We start from the raw sequence: 16,727 nt of genomic DNA, 5'->3' as shown, positions 1-16,727 counted from the left end.
CGGCTTTCACACACACTTATCTTTCAGAACTGAGCATGTGGAGAGACGTTCGTTCACCTAGCACAAAGGGAACGGGTTGCAGGAGAAACTTTTAATCTGGTTTCTCAGTCTGTTTCCTAGTGACGGTTTGAAGTTCCTGCAGTTTTCACTGTAAAACCGAGTTGGAGCTAGTACCTCCCCATATATATGTATGGAGTGGAGTTTGCAAGTGAAAAGAATCTTTGTGTTCCGAACAAGCTAGGTGAAGGACGGCTTTCACACACACTTATCTCTCCGAACTGAGCATGTGGAGAGACGTTCGTTCATCTAGCACAAAGGGAACGGGTTGCAGGACAAACTTTTACTCTGGTTTCTCAGTCTGTTTCCTAGTGCCGGTTTGAAGTTCCTGCAGTTTTCACTGTAAAACCGAGTTGGAGTTAGTACCTCCCCATATAAATGTATGGAGTGGATTTTGCAAGTGAAAAGAAACTTTGTGTTCCCAACAAGCTATGTGAAGGACGGCTTTCACACACACTTATCTCTCCGAACTGAGCATGCGGAGAGACGTTCGTTCATCTAGCACAAAGGGAACGGGTTGCAGGACAAATTTTACTCTGCTTTCTCAGTCTGTTTCCTAGTGCTTGTTTGAAGTTCCTGCAGTTTTCACTGTGAAACCGAGTTGGAGCTAGTACCTCCCCATATATATGTATGGAGTGGAGTTTGCAACTGAAAAGAAACTTTATGTTCCCAACAAGCTAGGTGAAGGACGGCTTTCACACACACTTATCTCTCAGAACTGAGCATGTGGAGAGACGTTCGTTCATCTAGCACAATGGGAACGGGTTGCAGGGGAAACTTTTACTCTGGTTTCTCAGTCTGTTTCCTATTGCCGGTTTGAAGTTCCTGCAGTTTTCACTGTAAAACCGGGTTGGAGCTAGTACCTCCCCATATATATGTATGGAGTGGAGTTTGCAACTGAAAAGAAACTTTGTGTTCCCAACAAGCTAGGTGAAGGACGGCTTTCACACACACTTATCTCTCAGAACTGAGCATGTGGAGAGACGTTCGTTCACCTAGCACAAAGGGAACGGGTTGCAGGAGAAACTTTTAATCTGGTTTCTCAGTCTGTTTCCTAGTGCCGGTTTGAAGTTCCTGCAGTTTTCACTGTAAAACCGAGTTTGAGCTAGTACGACCCCATATATATGTATGGAGTGGTGTTTGCAACTGAAAAGAAACTTTGTGTTCCCAACAAGCTAGGTGAAGGACGGCTTTCACACACACTTATCTCTCCGAACTGATCATGTGGAGAGACGTTCGTTCATCTAGCACAAATGGAACGGGTTGCAGGACAAATTTTACTCTGGTTTCTCAGTCTGTTTCCTAGTGCCGGTTTGAAGTTCCTGCAATTTTCACTGTAAAACCGAGTTGGAGCTAGTACCTCTCCATATATATGTATGGAGTGGAGTTTGCAAGTGAAAAGAAACTTTGTGTTCCCAACAAGCTAGGTGAAGGACGGCTTTCACACACACTTATCTCTCAGAAATGAGCATGTGGAGAGATGTTCGTTCATCTAGCACAAAGGGAACGGGTTGCAGGGGAAACTTTTACTCTGGTTTCTCAGTCTGTTTCCTATTGCCGGTTTGAAGTTCCTGCAGTTTTCACTGTAAAACCGGGTTGGAGCTAGTACCTCCCCATATATATGTATGGAGTGGAGTTTGCAACTGAAAAGAAACTTTGTGTTCCCAACAAGCTAGGTGAAGGACGGCTTTCACACACACTTATCTCTCAGAACTGAGCATGTGGAGAGACGTTCGTTCACCTAGCACAAAGGGAACGGGTTGCAGGAGAAACTTTTACTCTGGTTTCTCAGTCTGTTTCCTAGTGCCGGTTTGAAGTTCCTGCAGTTTTCACTGTAAAACCGAGTTGGAGCTAGTACCTCCCCATATATATGCATGGAGTGGAGTTTGCAAGTGAAAAGAAACTTTGTGTTCCCAACAATCTAGGTGAAGGACGGCTTTCACACACACTTATCTCTCAGAACTGAGCATGTGGAGAGACGTTCGTTCATCCAGCACAAAGGGAACGGGTTGCAGGGGAAACTTTTACTCTGGTTTCTCAGTCTGTTTCCTAGTGCCGGTTTGAAGTTCCTGCAGTTTTCACTGTAAAACCGAGTTGGAGCTAGTACCTCCCCATATATATGCATGGAGTGGAGTTTGCAAGTGAAAAGAAACTTTGTGTTCCCAACAATCTAGGTGAAGGACGGCTTTCACACACACTTATCTCTCAGAACTGAGCATGTGGAGAGACGTTCGTTCATCCAGCACAAAGGGAACGGGTTGCAGGGGAAACTTTTACTCTGGTTTCTCAGTCTGTTTCCTAGTGCCGGTTTGAAGTTCCTGCAGTTTACACTGTAAAACCGAGTTGGAGCTTGTACCTCCCCTTATATATGTATGGAGTGGAGTTTGCAACTGAAAAGAAACTTTGTGTTCCCAACAAGCTAGGTGAAGGACGGCTTTCACACACACTTATCTCTCCGAACTGAGCATGTGGAGAGACGTTCGTTCATCTAACACAAATGGAACGGGTTGCAGGGGAAACTTTTACTCTGGTTTCTCAGACTGTTTCCTAGTGCCGGTTTGAATTTCCTGCAGTTTTCACTGTAAAACCGAGTTGGAGCTAGTACCTCCCCATATATATGTATGGAGTGGAGTTTGCAAGTGAAAAGAATCTTTGTGTTCCCAACAAGCTAGGTGAAGGACGGCTTTCACACACACTTATCTCTCAGAACTGAGCATGTGGAGAGACGTTCGTTCATCTAGCACAAAGGGAACGGGTTGCTGGACAAACTTTTACTCTGGTTTCTCAGTCTGTTTCCTAGTGCCGGTTTGAAGTTCCTGCAGTTTTCACTGTAAAACCGAGTTGGAGCTAGTACCTCCCCATATATATGTATGGAGTGGAGTTTGCAAATGAAAGAAACTTTGTGTTCCCAACAAGCTAGTTGAAGGACGGCTTTCACACACACTTATCTCTCAGAACTGAGCATGTGGAGAGACGTTCGTTCACCTAGCAAAAAGGGAACGGGTTGCAGGAGAAACTTTTACTCTGGTTTCTCAGTCTGTTTCCTAGTGCCGGTTTGAAGTTCCTGCAGTTTTCACTGTAAAACCGAGTTGGAGCTAGTACCTCCCCATATATATGTATGGAGTGGAGTTTGCAAGTGAAAAGAAACTTTGTGCTCCCAACAAGCTAGGTGAAGGACGGCTTTCACACACACTTAACTCTCAGAACTGAGCATGTGGAGAGACGTTCGTTCATCTAGCACAAAGGGAACGGTTTGCAGGGGAAACTTTTTCTCTGGTGTCTCAGTCTGTTTCCTAGTGCCGGTTTGAAGTTCCTGCAGTTTTCACTGTAAAACCGAGTTGGAGCTAGTACCTCCCCATATATATGTATGGAGTGGAGTTTGCAACTGAAAAGAAACTTTGTGTTCCCAACAAGCTAGGTGAAGGACGGCTTTCACACACACTTATTTTTCAGAACTGAGCATGTGGAGAGACGTTCGTTCACCTAGCACAAAGGGAACGGGTTGCAGGAGAAACTTTTAATCTGGTTTCTCAGTCTGTTTCCTAGTGCCGGTTTGAAGTTCCTGCAGTTTTCACTGTAAAACCGAGTTGGAGCTAGTACCTCCCCATATATATGTATGGAGTGGAGTTTGCAAGTGTAAAGAAACCTTGTGTTCCCAACAAGCTAGGTGAAGGACGGCTTTCACACACACTTATCTCTCAGAACTGAGCATGTGGAGAGACGTTCGTTCATCTAGCACAAAGGGAACGGGTTGCAGGGGAAACTTTTACTCTGGTTTCTCAGTCTGTTTCCTAGTGCCGGTTTGAAGTTCCTGCAGTTTTCACTGTAAAACCGAGTTGGAGCTAGTACCTCCCCATATATATGTATGGAGTGGAGTTTGCAAGTGAAAAGCATCTTTGTGTTCCCAACAAGCTACGTGAAGGACGGCTTTCACACACACTTATCTCTCAGAACTGAGCATGTGGAGAGACGTTCGTTCATCTAGCACAAAGGGAACGGGTTGCAGGACAAACTTTTACTCTGGTTTCTCAGTCTGTTTCCTAGTGCCGGTTTGAAGTTCCTGCAGTTTTCACTGTAAAACCGAGTTGGAGATAGTACCTCCCCATATATATGTATGGAGTGGAGTTAGCAACTGAAAAGAAACTTTGTGTTCCCAACAAGCTAGGTGAAGGACGGCTTTCACACACACTTATCTCTCAGAACTGAGCATGTGGAGAGACGTTCGTTCATCTAGCACAAAGGGAACGGGTTGCAGGGGAAACTTTTACTCTGGTGTCTCAGTCTGTTTCCTAGTGCCGGTTTGAAGTTCCTGCAGTTTTCACTGTAAAACCGAGTTGGAGCTAGTACCTCCCCATATATATGTATGGAGTGGAGTTTGCAACTGAAAAGAAACTTTGTGTTCCCAACTAGCTAGGTGAAGGACGGCTTTCACACACACTTAACTTTCAGAACTGAGCATGTGGAGAGACTTTCGTTCACCTAGCACAAAGGGAACGGGTTGCAGGAGAAACTTTTAATCTGGTTTCTCAGTCTGTTTCCTAGTGCCGGTTTGAAGTTCCTGCAGTTTTCACTGTAAAACCGAGTTGGAGCTAGTACCTCCCCATATATATGTATGGAGTGGAGTTTGCAAGTGAAAAGAAACTTTGTGTTCCCAACAAGCTAGGTGAAGGACGGCTTTCACACACACTTATCTCTCAGAACTGAGCATGTGGAGAGACGTTCGTTCATCTAGCACAAAGGGAACGGGTTGCAGGAGAAACTTTTACTCTGGTTTCTCAGTCTGTTTCCTAGTGCCGGTTTGAAGTTCCTGCAGTTTTCACTGTAAAACCGAGTTGGAGCTAGTACCTCCCCATATATATGTATGGAGTGGAGTTTGCAAGTGAAAAGAATCTTTGTGTTCCCAACAAGCTACGTGAAGGACGGCTTTCACACACACTTATCTCTCAGAACTGAGCATGTGGAGAGACGTTCGTTCATCTAGCACAAAGGGAACGGGTTGCAGGAGAAACTTTTACTCTGGTTTCTCAGTCTGTTTCCTAGTGCCGGTTTGAAGTTCCTGCAATTTTCACTGTAAAACCGAGTTGGAGCTAGTACCTCCCCATATATATGTATGGAGTGGAGTTAGCAACTGAAAAGAAACTTTGTGTTCCCAACAAGCTAGGTGAAGGACGGCTTTCACACACACTTATCTCTCAGAACTGAGCATGTGGAGAGACGTTCGTTCATCTAGCACAAAGGGAACGGGTTGCAGGGGAAACTTTTACTCTGGTTTCTCAGTCTGTTTCCTAGTGCCGGTTGGAAGTTCCTGCAGTTTCCACTGTAAAACCGAGTTTGAGCTAGTAACTCCCAATATATATGTATGGAGTGGAGCTTGCAAGTGAAAAGAAACTTTGTGTTCCCAACAAGCTAGGTGAAGGACGGCTTTCACACACACTTATCTCTCAGAACTGAGCATGTGGAGAGACGTTCGTTCATCTAGCACAAAGGGAACGGGTTGCAGGAGAAACTTTTACTCTGGTTTCTCAGTCTGTTTCCTAGTGCCGGTTTGAAGTTCCTGCAGTTTTCACTGTAAAACCGAGTTGGAGCTAGTACCTCCCCATATATATGTATGGAGTGGAGATTGCAACTGAAAAGAAACTTTGTGTTCCCAACAAGCTAGGTGAAGGACGGCTTTCACACACAATTATCTCTCAGAACTGAGCATGTGGAGAGACGTTCGTTCATCTAGCACAAAGGGAACGGGTTGCAGGGAAACTTTTACTCTGGTTTCTCAGTCTGTTTCCTAGTGCCGGTTTGACGTTCCTGCAGTTTTCACTGTAAAACCGAGGTGGAGCTAGTACCTCCCCATATATATGTATGGAGTGGAGTTTGTAAGTGAAAAGAAACTTTGTGTTCCCAACAAGCTAGGTGACGGACGGCTTTCACACACACTTATCTCTCAGAACTGAGCATGTGGAGAGACGTTCGTTCATCTACCACAAAGGGAACGGGTTGCAGGAGAAACTTTTACTCTCGTTTCTCAGTCTGTTTCCTAGTGCCGGTTTGAAGTTCCTGCAGTTTTCACTGTAAAACCGAGGTGGAGCTAGTACCTCCCCATATATATGTATGGACTGGAGTTTGCAAGTGAAAAGAAACTTTGTGTTCCCAACAAGCTAGGTGAAGGACGGCTTTCACACACACATATCTCTCAGAACTGAGCATGTGGAGAGACGTTCGTTCATCTAGCACAAAGGGAACGGGTTGCAGGAGAAACTTTTACTCTGGTTTCTCAGTCTGTTTCCTAGTGCCGGTTTGAAGTTCCTGCAGTTTTCACTGTAAAACCGAGTTGGAGCTAGTACCTCCCCATATATATGTATGGAGTGGAGTTTACAAGTGAAAAGAAACTTTGTGTTCCCAACAAGCTAGGTGAAGGACGGCTTTCACACACACTTATCTCTCAGAACTGAGCATGTGGAGAGACGTTCGTTCATCTAGCACAAAGGGAACGGGTTTCATGGGAAACTTTTACTCTGGTTTCTCAGTCTGTTTCCTAGTGCCGGTTTGAAGTTCCTGCAGTTTTCACTGTAAAACCGAGTTGGAGCTAGTACCTCCCCATATATATGTATGGAGTGGAGTTTGCAAGTGAAAAGAACCTTTGTGTTCCCAACAAGCTAGTTGAAGGACGGCTTTCAAACACACTTATCTCTCAGAACTGAGCATGTGGAGAGACGTTCGTTCACCTAGCAGAAAGGGAACGGGTTTCAGGAGAAACTTTTACTCTGGTTTCTCAGTCTGTTTCCTAGTGCCGGTTTGAAGTTCCTGCAGTTTTCACTGTAAAACCGAGTTGGAGCTAGTACCTACCCATATATATGTATGGAGTGGAGTTTGCAAGTGAAAAGAAACTTTGTGTTCCCAACAAGCTAGGTGAAGGACGGCTTTCACACACACTTATCTCTCAGAACTGAGCATGTGGAGAGACGTTCGTTCATCTAGCACAAAGGGAACGGGTTGCAGGAGAAACTTTTACTCTGGTTTCTCAGTCTGTTTCCTAGTGCCGGTTTGAAGTTCCTGCAGTTTTCACTGTAAAACCGAGTTGGAGCTAGTACCTCCCCATATATATGTATGGAGTGGAGTTTGCAACTGAAAAGAATCTTTGTGTTCCCAACAAGCTAGGTGAAGGACGGCTTTCACACACACTTATCTCTCAGAACTGAGCATGTGGAGAGACATTCGTTCATCTAGCACAAAGGGAACGGGTTGCAGGAGAAACTTTTACTCTGGTTTCTCAGTCTGTTTCCTAGTGCCGGTTTGAAGTTCCTGCAGTTTTCACTGAAAAACCGAGTTGGAGCTAGTACCTCCCCATATATATGTATGGAGTGGAGTTTGCAAGTGAAAAGAATCTTTGTGTTCCCAACAAGCTAGGTGAAGCACGGCTTTCACACACACTTATCTCTCCGAACTGAGCATGTGGAGAGACGTTCGTTCATCTAGCACAAAGGGAACGGGTTGCAGGACAAACTTTTACTCTGGTTTCTCAGTCTGTTTCCTAGTGCCGGTTTGAAGTTCCTGCAGTTTTCACTGTAAAACCGAGTTGGAGCTAGTACCTCCCCATATATATGTATGGAGTGGAGTTTGCAAGTGAAAAGAACCTTTGTGTTCCCAACAAGCTAAGTGAAGGACGGCTTTCACACACACTTATCTCTCAGAACTGAGCATGTGGAGAGACGTTCGTTCACCTAGCAGAAAGGGAACGGGTTGCATGAGAAACTTTTACTCTGGTTTCTCAGTCTGTTTCCTAGTGCCGGTTTGAAGTTCCTGCAGTTTTCACTGTAAAACCGAGTTGGAGCTAGTACCTCCCCATATATATGTATGGAGTGGAGTTTGCAAGTGAAAAGAAACTTTGTGCTCCCAACAAGCTAGGTGAAGGACGGCTTTCACACACACTTATCTCTCAGAACTGAGCATGTGGAGAGACGTTCGTTCATCTAGCACAAAGGGAACGGGTTGCAGGGGAAACTTTTACTCTGGTGTCTCAGTCTGTTTCCTAGTGCCGGTTTGAAGTTCCTGCAGTTTTCACTGTAAAACCGAGTTGGAGCTAGTACCTCCCCATATATATGTATGGAGTGGAGTTTGCAACTGAAAAGAAACTTTGTGTTCCCAACAAGCTAGGTGAAGGACGGCTTTCACACCCACTTATCTTTCAGAACTGAGCATGTGGAGAGACGTTCGTTCATCTAGCACAAAGGGAACGGGTTGCAGGAGAAACTTTTAATCTGGTTTCTCAGTCTGTTTCCTAGTGCCGGTTTGAAGTTCCTGCAGTTTTCACTGTAAAACCGAGTTGGAGCTAGTACCTCCCCATATATATGTATGGAGTGGAGTTTGCAAGTGAAAAGAAACTTTGTGTTCCCAACAAGCTAGGTGAAGGACGGCTTTCACACACACTTATCTCTCAGAACTGAGCATGTGGAGAGACGTTCGTTCATCTAGCACAAAGGGAACGGGTTGCAGGGGAAACTTTTACTCTGGTTTCTCAGTCTGTTTCCTAGTGCCGGTTTGAAGTTCCTGCAGTTTACACTGTAAAACCGAGTTGGAGCTATTACCTCCCCATATATATGTATGGAGTGGAGTTTGCAACTGAAAAGAAACTTTGTGTTCCCAACAAGCTAGGTGAAGGACGGCTTTCACACACACTTATCTCTCAGAACTGAGCATGTGGAGAGACGTTCGTTAATCTAGCACAAAGGGAACGGGTTGCAGGAGAAACTTTTACTCTGTTTTCTCAGTCTGTTTCCTAGTGCCGGTTTGAAGTTCCTGCAGTTTTCACTGTAAAACCGAGTAGGAGCTAGTACCTCCCCATATATATGTATGGAGTGGAGTTAGCAACTGAAAAGAAACTTTGTGTTCCCAACAAGCTAGGTGAAGGACGGCTTTCACACACACTTATCTCTCAGAACTGAGCATGTGGAGAGACGTTAGTTCATCTAGCACAAAGGGAACTGGTTGCAGGGGAAACTTTTACTCTGGTTTCTCAGTCTGTTTCCTAGTGCCGGTTTGAAGTTCCTGCAGTTTCCACTGTAAAACCGAGTTGGAGCTAGTAACTCCCCATATATATGTATGGAGTGGAGCTTGCAAGTGAAAAGAAACTTTGTGTTCCCAACAAGCTAGGTGAAGGACGGCTTTCACACACACTTATCTCTCAGTACTGAGCATGTGGAGAGACGTTCGTTCATCTAGCACAAAGGGAATGGGTTGCAGGAGAAACTTTTATTCTGGTCTCTCAGTCTGTTTCCTAGTGCCGGTTTGAAGTTCCTGCAGTTTTCACTGTAAAATCGAGTTGGAGCTAGTACCTCCCCATATATATGTATGGATTGGAGTTTGCAACTGAAAAGAAACTTTGTGTTCCCAACAAGCTAGGTGAAGGACGGCTTTCACACACACATATCTCTCAGAACTGAGCATGTGGAGAGACGTTCGTTCATCTAGCACAAAGGGAACGGGTTGCAGGAGAAACTTTTACTCTCGTTTCTCAGTCTGTTTCCTAGTGCCGGTTTGAAGTTCCTGCAGTTTTCACTGTAAAACCGAGTTGGAGCTAGTACCTCCCCATATATATGTATGGAGTGGAGTTTGCATGTGAAAAGAATCTTTGTGTTCCCAACAAGCTAGGTGAAGTACGGCTTTCACACACACTTATCTCTCCGAACTGACCATGTGGAGAGACGTTCGTTCATGTAGCACAAAGGGAACGGGTTGCAGGACAAACTTTTACTCTGGTTTCTCAGTCTGTTTCCTAGTGCCGGTTTGAAGTTCCTGCAGTTTTCACTGTAAAACCGAGTTGGAGCTAGTACCTCCCCATATATATGTATGGAGTGGAGTTTGCAAGTGAAAAGAATCTTTGTGTTCCGAACAAGCTAGGTGAAGGGCGGCTTTCACACACACTTATCTCTCAGAACTGAGCATGTGGAGAGACGTTCGTTCATCTAGCACAAAGGGAACGGTTTGCAGGACAAACTTTTACTCTGCTTTCTCACTCTGTTTCCTAGTGCCGGTTTGAAATTCCTGCAGTTTTCACTGTAAAACCGATTTGGAGTTTGTACCTCCCCATATATATATATGGAGTGGAGTTTGCAAGTGAAAAGAAACTTTGTGTTCCCAACAAGCTAGGTGAAGGACGGCTTTCACACACACTTATCTCTCAGAACTGAGCATGTGGAGAGACGTTCGTTCATCTAGCACAAAGGGAACGGGTTGCAGGAGAAACTTTTACTCTGGTTTCTCAGTCTGATTCCTAGGGCCGGTTTGAAGTTCCTGCAGTTTTCACTGTAAAATCGAGTTGGAGCTAGTACCTCCCCATATATATGTATGGAGTGGAGTTTGTAAGTGAAAAGAAACTTTGTGCTCCCAAAAAGCTAGGTGAAGGACGGCTTTCACACACACTTATCTCTCAGAACTGAGCATGTGGAGAGACGTTCGTTCATCTAGCACAATGGGAACGGGTTGCAGGAGAAACTTTTACTCTGGTTTCTCAGTCTGTTTCCTAGTGCAGGTTGGAAGTTCCTGCAGTTTTCACTGTAAAACCGAGTTGGAGCTAGTACCTCCCCATATATATGTATGGAGTGGAGTTTGCAACTGAAAAGAAACTTTGTGTTCCCAACAAGCTAGGTGAAGGACGGCTTTCACACACACTTATCTCTCAGAACTGAGCATGTGGAGAGACGTTCGTTCATCTAGCACAAAGGGAACGGGTTGCAGGAGAAACTTTTACTCTGGTTTCTCAGTCTGTTTCCTAGTGCCGGTGTGAAGTTCCTGCAGTTTTCTCTGTAAAACCGAGTTGGAGCTAGTACCTCCCTATATATATGTATGGAGTGGAGTTTGCAACTGAAAAGAAACTTTGTGTTCCCAACAAGCTAGGTGAAGGACGGCTTTCACACACACTTATATCTCAGAACTGAGCATGTGGACAGACGTTCGTTCATCTAGCACAAAGGGAACGGGTTGCAGGGGAAACTTTTACTCTGGTTTCTCAGTCTGTTTCCTAGTGCCGGTTGGAAGTTCCTGCAGTTTCCAATGTAAAACCGAGTTGGAGCTAGTAACTCCCCATATATATGTATGGAGTGGAGCTTGCAAGTGAAAAGAAACTTTGTGTTCCCAACAAGCTAGGTGAAGGACGGCTTTCACACACACTTATCTCTCAGTACTGAGCATGTGGAGAGACGTTCGTTCATCTAGCACTAAGGGAATGGGTTGCAGGAGAAACTTTTACTCTGGTTTCTCAGTCTGTTTCCTAGTGCCGGTTTGAAGTTCCTGCAGTTTTCACTGTAAAACCGAGTTGGAGCTAGTACCTCCCCATATATATGTATGGATTGGAGTTTGCAACTGAAAAGAAACTTTGTGTTCCCAACAAGCTAGGTGAAGGACGGCTTTCACACACACTTATCTCTCAGAACTGAGCATGTGGAGAGACGTTCGTTCATCTAGCACAAAGGGAACGGATTGCAGGGGAAACTTTTACTCTGGTTTCTCAGTCTGTTTCCTAGTGCCGGTTTGAAGTTCCTGCAGTTTTCACTGTAAAACCGAGTTGGAGCTAGTACCTCCCCATATATATGTATGGAGTGGAGTTTGCAAGTGAAAAGAATCTTTGTGTTCCCAACAAGCTAGGTGAAGGACGGCTTTCACACACACTTATCTCTCCGAACTGAGCATGTGGAGAGACGTTCGTTCATCTAGCACAAAGGGAACGGGTTGCAGGACAAACTTTTACTCTGGTTTCTCAGTCTGTTTCCTAGTGCCGGTTTGAAGTTCCTGCAATTTTCACTGTAAAACCGAGTTGGAGCTAGTACCTCCCCATATATATGTATGGAGTGGAGTTTGCAAGTGAAAAGAAACTTTGTGTTCCCAACAAGCTAGTTGAAGGACGGCTTTCACACACACTTATCTCTCAGAACTGAGCATGTGGAGAGACGTTCGTTCACCTAGCACAAAGGGAACGGGTTGCAGGAGAAACTTTTACTCTGCTTTCTCAGTGTGTTTCCTAGTGCCGGTTTGAAGTTCCTGCAGTTTTCACTGTAAAACCGAGTTGGAGCTTGTACCACCCCATATATATGTATGGAGTGGAGTTTGCAAGTGAAAAGAATCTTTGTGTTCCCAACAAGGTAGGTGAAGGACGGCTTTCACACACACTTATCTCTCCGAACTGAGCATGTGGAGAGACGTTCGTTCATCTAGCACAAAGGGAACGGGTTGCAGGACAAACTTTTACTCTGGTTTCTCAGTCTGTTTCCTAGGGCCGGTTTGAAGTTCCTGCAGTTTTCAATGTAAAACCGAGTTGGAGCTAGTACCTCCCCATATATATGTATGGAGTGGAGTTTGCAAGTGAAAAGAAGCTTTGTGCTCCCAACAAGCTAGGTGAAGGACGGCTTTCACACACACTTATCTCTCAGAACTGAGCATGTGGAGAGACGTTCGTTCACCTAGCACAAAGGGAACGGGTTGCAGGGGAAACTTTTACTCTGGTTTCTCAGTCTGTTTCCTAGTGCCGGTTTGTAGTTCCTGCAGTTTTCACTGAAAAACCGAGTTGGAGCTAGTACCTCCCCATATATATGTATGGAGTGGAGTTTGCAACTGAAAAGAAACTTTGTTTTCCCAACAAGCTAGGTGAAGAACGGCTTTCACACACACTTATCTCTCCGAACTGAGCATGTGGAGAGACGTTCGTTCATCTCGCACAAAGGGAACGGGTTGCAGGAGAAACTTTTACTCTGGTTTCTCAGTCTGTTTCCTAGTGCCGGTTTGAAGTTCCTGCAGTTTTCACTGTAAAACCGAGTTGGAGCTAGTACCTCCCCATATATATGTATGGAGTGGAGTTTGCAACTGAAAAGAAACTTTGTGTTCCCAACAAGCTAGGTGAAGGACGGCTTTCACACACACTTATATCTCAGAACTGAGCATGTGGAGAGACGTTCGTTCATCTAGCACAAAGGGAACGGGTTGCAGGGGAAACTTTTACTCTGGTTTCTCAGTCTGTTTCCTAGTGCCGGTTGGAAGTTCCTGCAGTTTTCACTGTAAAACCGAGGTGGAGCTAGTAACTCCCCATATATATGTATGGAGTGGAGCTTGCAAGTGAAAAGAAACTTTGGGTTCCCAACAAGCTAGGTGAAGGACGGCTTTCACACACACTTATCTCTCAGTACTGAGCATGTGGGAGACGTTCGTTCATCTAGCACAAAGGGAACGGGTTGCAGGACAAACTTTTACTCTGGATTCTCAGTCTGTTTCCTAGTGCCGGTTTGAAGTTCCTGCAGTTTTCACTGTAAAACCGAGTTGGAGCTAGTACGTCCCCATATATATGTATGGAGTGGAGTTTGCAATTGAAAAGAAACTTTGTGTTCCCAACAAGCTAGGTGAAGGACGGCTTTCACACACACTTATCTCTCAGAACTGAGCATGTGGAGAGACGTTCGTTCACCTAGCACAAAGGGAACGGGTTGCAGGAGAAACTTTTACTCTGCTTTCTCAGTCTGTTTCCTAGGGCCGGTTTGAAGTTCCTGCAGTTTTCACTGTAAAACCGAGTTGGAGCTAGTACCTCCCCATATATATGTATGGAGTGGAGTTTGCAACTGAAAAGAAACTTTGTGCTCCCAACATGCTAGTTGAAGGACAGCTTTCACACACAATTATCTCTCAGAACTGAGCATGTGGAGAGACGTTCGTTCATCTCGCACAAAGGGAACGGGTTGCAGGGGAAACTTTTACTCTGGTTTCTCAGTCTGTTTCCTAGTGCCGGTTTGAAGTTCCTGCAGTTTTCACTGTAAAACCGAGTTGGAGCTAGTACCTCTCCATATATATTTATGGAGTGGAGTTTGCAAGTGAAAAGAATCTTTGTGTTCCAAACAAGCTAGGTGAAGGACGGCTTTCACACACACTTATCTCTCAGAACTGAGCATGTGGAGAGACATTCGTTCATCTAGCACAAAGGGAACGTGTTGCAGGACAAACTTTTACTCTGGTTTCTCAGTCTGTTTCCTAGTGCCGGTTTGAAGTTCCTGCAGTTTTCACTGTAAAACCGAGTTGGAGCTAGTACCTCCCCATATATATGTATGGAGTGGAGTTTGCAAGTGAAAAGAAACTTTGTGTTCCCAACAAGCTAGTTGAAGGACGGCTTTCACACAAACTTATCTCTCAGAACTGAGCATGTGGAGAGACGTTCGTTCACCTAGCACAAAGGGAACGGGTTGCAGGAGAAACTTTTACTCTGGTTTCTCAGTCTGTTTCCTAGTGCCGGTTTGAAGTTCCTGCACTTTTCACTGTAAAACCGAGTTGGAGCTAGTACCTCCCCATATATATGTATGGAGTGGTGTTTGCAAGTGAAAAGAATCTTTGTGTTCCCAACAAGCTAGGTGAAGGACGGCTTTCACACACAAATATCTCTCAGAACTGAGCATTTGGAGAGACGTTCGTTCATCTAGCACAAAGGGAACGGGTTGCAGGGGAAACTTTTACTCTCGTTTCTCAGTCTGTTTCCTAGTGCCGGTTTGAAGTTCCTGCAGTTTTCACTGTAAAACCGAGTTGGAGCTAGTACCTCCCCATATATATGTATGGAGTGGAGATTGCAAGTGAAAAGAATCTTTGTGTTCCCAACAAGAAGGTGAAGGACGGCTTTCACACACACTTATCTCTCCGAACTGAGCATGTGGAGAGACGTTCGTTCATCTAGCACAAAGGGAACAGGTTGCAGGACAAACTTTTACTCTAGTTTCTCAGTCTGTTTCCTAGTGCCGGTTTGAAGTTCCTGCAGTTTTCACTGTAAAACAGAGTTGGAGCTAGTACCTCCCCATATATATGTATGGAGTGGAGTTTGCAAGTGAAAAGAAACTTTGTGTTCCCAACAAGCTAGGTGAAGGACGGCTTTCACACACACTTATCTCTCAGAACTGAGCATGTGGAGAGACGTTCGTTCACCTAGCACAAAGGGAACGGGTTGCAAGAGAAACTTTTACTCTGGTTTCTCAGTCTGTTTCCTAGGGCCTGTTTTAAGTTCCTGCAGTTTTCACTGTAAAACCGAGTTGGAGCTAGTACCTCCCCATATATATGTATGGAGTGGAGTTTGCAAGTGAAAAGAAACTTTGTGCTCCCAACAAGCTAGGTGAAGGACGGCTTTCACACACAATTATCTCTCAGAACTGAGCATGTGGAGAGACGTTCGTTCATCTAGCACAAAGGGAACGGGTTGCAGGGGAAACTTTTACTCTGGTTTCTCAGTCTGTTTCCTAGTGCCGGTTTGAAGTTCCTGCAGTTTTCACTGTAAAACCGAGTTGGAGCTATTACATCCCCATATATATGTATGGAGTGGACTTTGCATCTGAAAAGAAACTTTGTGTTCCCAACAAGCTAGGTGAAGGACGGCTTTCACACACACTTATCTCTCAGAACTGAGCATGTGGAGAGACGTTCGTTCATCTAGCACAAAGGGAACGGGTTGCAGGGGAAACTTTTACTCTGCTTTCTCAGTCTGTTTCCTAGTGCCGGTTTGAAGTTCCTGCAGTTTTCACTGTAAAACCGAGTTGGAGCTAGTACCTCCCCATATATATGTATGGAGTGGAGTTTGCAAGTGAAAAGAAACTTTGTGTTCCCAACAAGCTATGTGAAGGGCGGCTTTCACACACACTTATCTCTTAGAACTGAGCATGTGGAGAGACGTTCGTTCATCTAGCACAAAGGGAACGGGTTGCAGGAGAAACTTTTACTCTGGTTTCTCAGTCTGTTTCCTAGTGCCGGTTTGAAGTTCCTGCAGTTTTCACTGTAAAACCGAGTTGGAGCTAGTACCTCCCCATATATATGTATGGAGTGGAGTTTGCAACTGAAAAGAAACTTTGTGTTCCCAACAAGCTAGGTGAAGGACGGCTTTCACACACACTTATCTCTCCGAACTGAGCATGTGGAGAGACGTTCGTTCATCTAGCACAAAGGGAACGGTTTGCAGGACAAACTTTTACTCTGGTTTCTCAGTCTGTTTCCTAGTGCCGGTTTGAAGTTCCTGCAGTTTTCACTGTAAAACCGAGTTGGAGCTAGTACCTACCCATATATATATATGGAGGGGAGTTTGCAAGTGAAAAGAAACCTTTTGTTCCCAACAAGCTAGGTGAAGGACGGCTTTCACACACACTTATCTCTCAGAACTGAGCATGTGGAGAGACGTTCGTTCACATAGCACAAAGGGAATGGGTTGCAGGAGAAACTTTTACTCTGGTTTCTCAGTCTGTTTCCTAGGGCCGGTTTGAAGTTCCTGCAGTTTTCACTTTAAAACCGAGTTGGAGCTAGTACCTCCCCATATATATGTATGGAGTGGTGTTTGCAAGTGAAAAGAAACTTTGTGCTCCCAACAAGCTAGGTGAAGGACGGCTTTCACACACACTTATCTCTCCGAACTGAGCATGTGGGGAGACGTTCGTTCATCTAGCACAAAGGGAACGGGTTGCAGGAGAAACTTTTACTCTGCTTCTCAGTCTGTTTCCTAGTGCCGGTTTGAAGTTCCTGCAGTTTTCACTGTAAAACCGAGTTGGAGCTAGTACCTCCCCATATATATGTATGGAGTGGAGTTTGCAACTGAAAAGAAACTTTGTGTTCCCAACAAGCTAGGTGAAGGACGGCTTTCACACACACTTATCTCTCAGAACTGAGCATGTGGAGAGACGTTC

This window comes from Camelus bactrianus, chromosome 15 (assembly GCF_048773025.1).
Source record: "Camelus bactrianus isolate YW-2024 breed Bactrian camel chromosome 15, ASM4877302v1, whole genome shotgun sequence".
Lineage (NCBI taxonomy): Eukaryota > Metazoa > Chordata > Mammalia > Artiodactyla > Camelidae > Camelus > Camelus bactrianus.
This window is presented reverse-complemented; position numbering follows the sequence as displayed.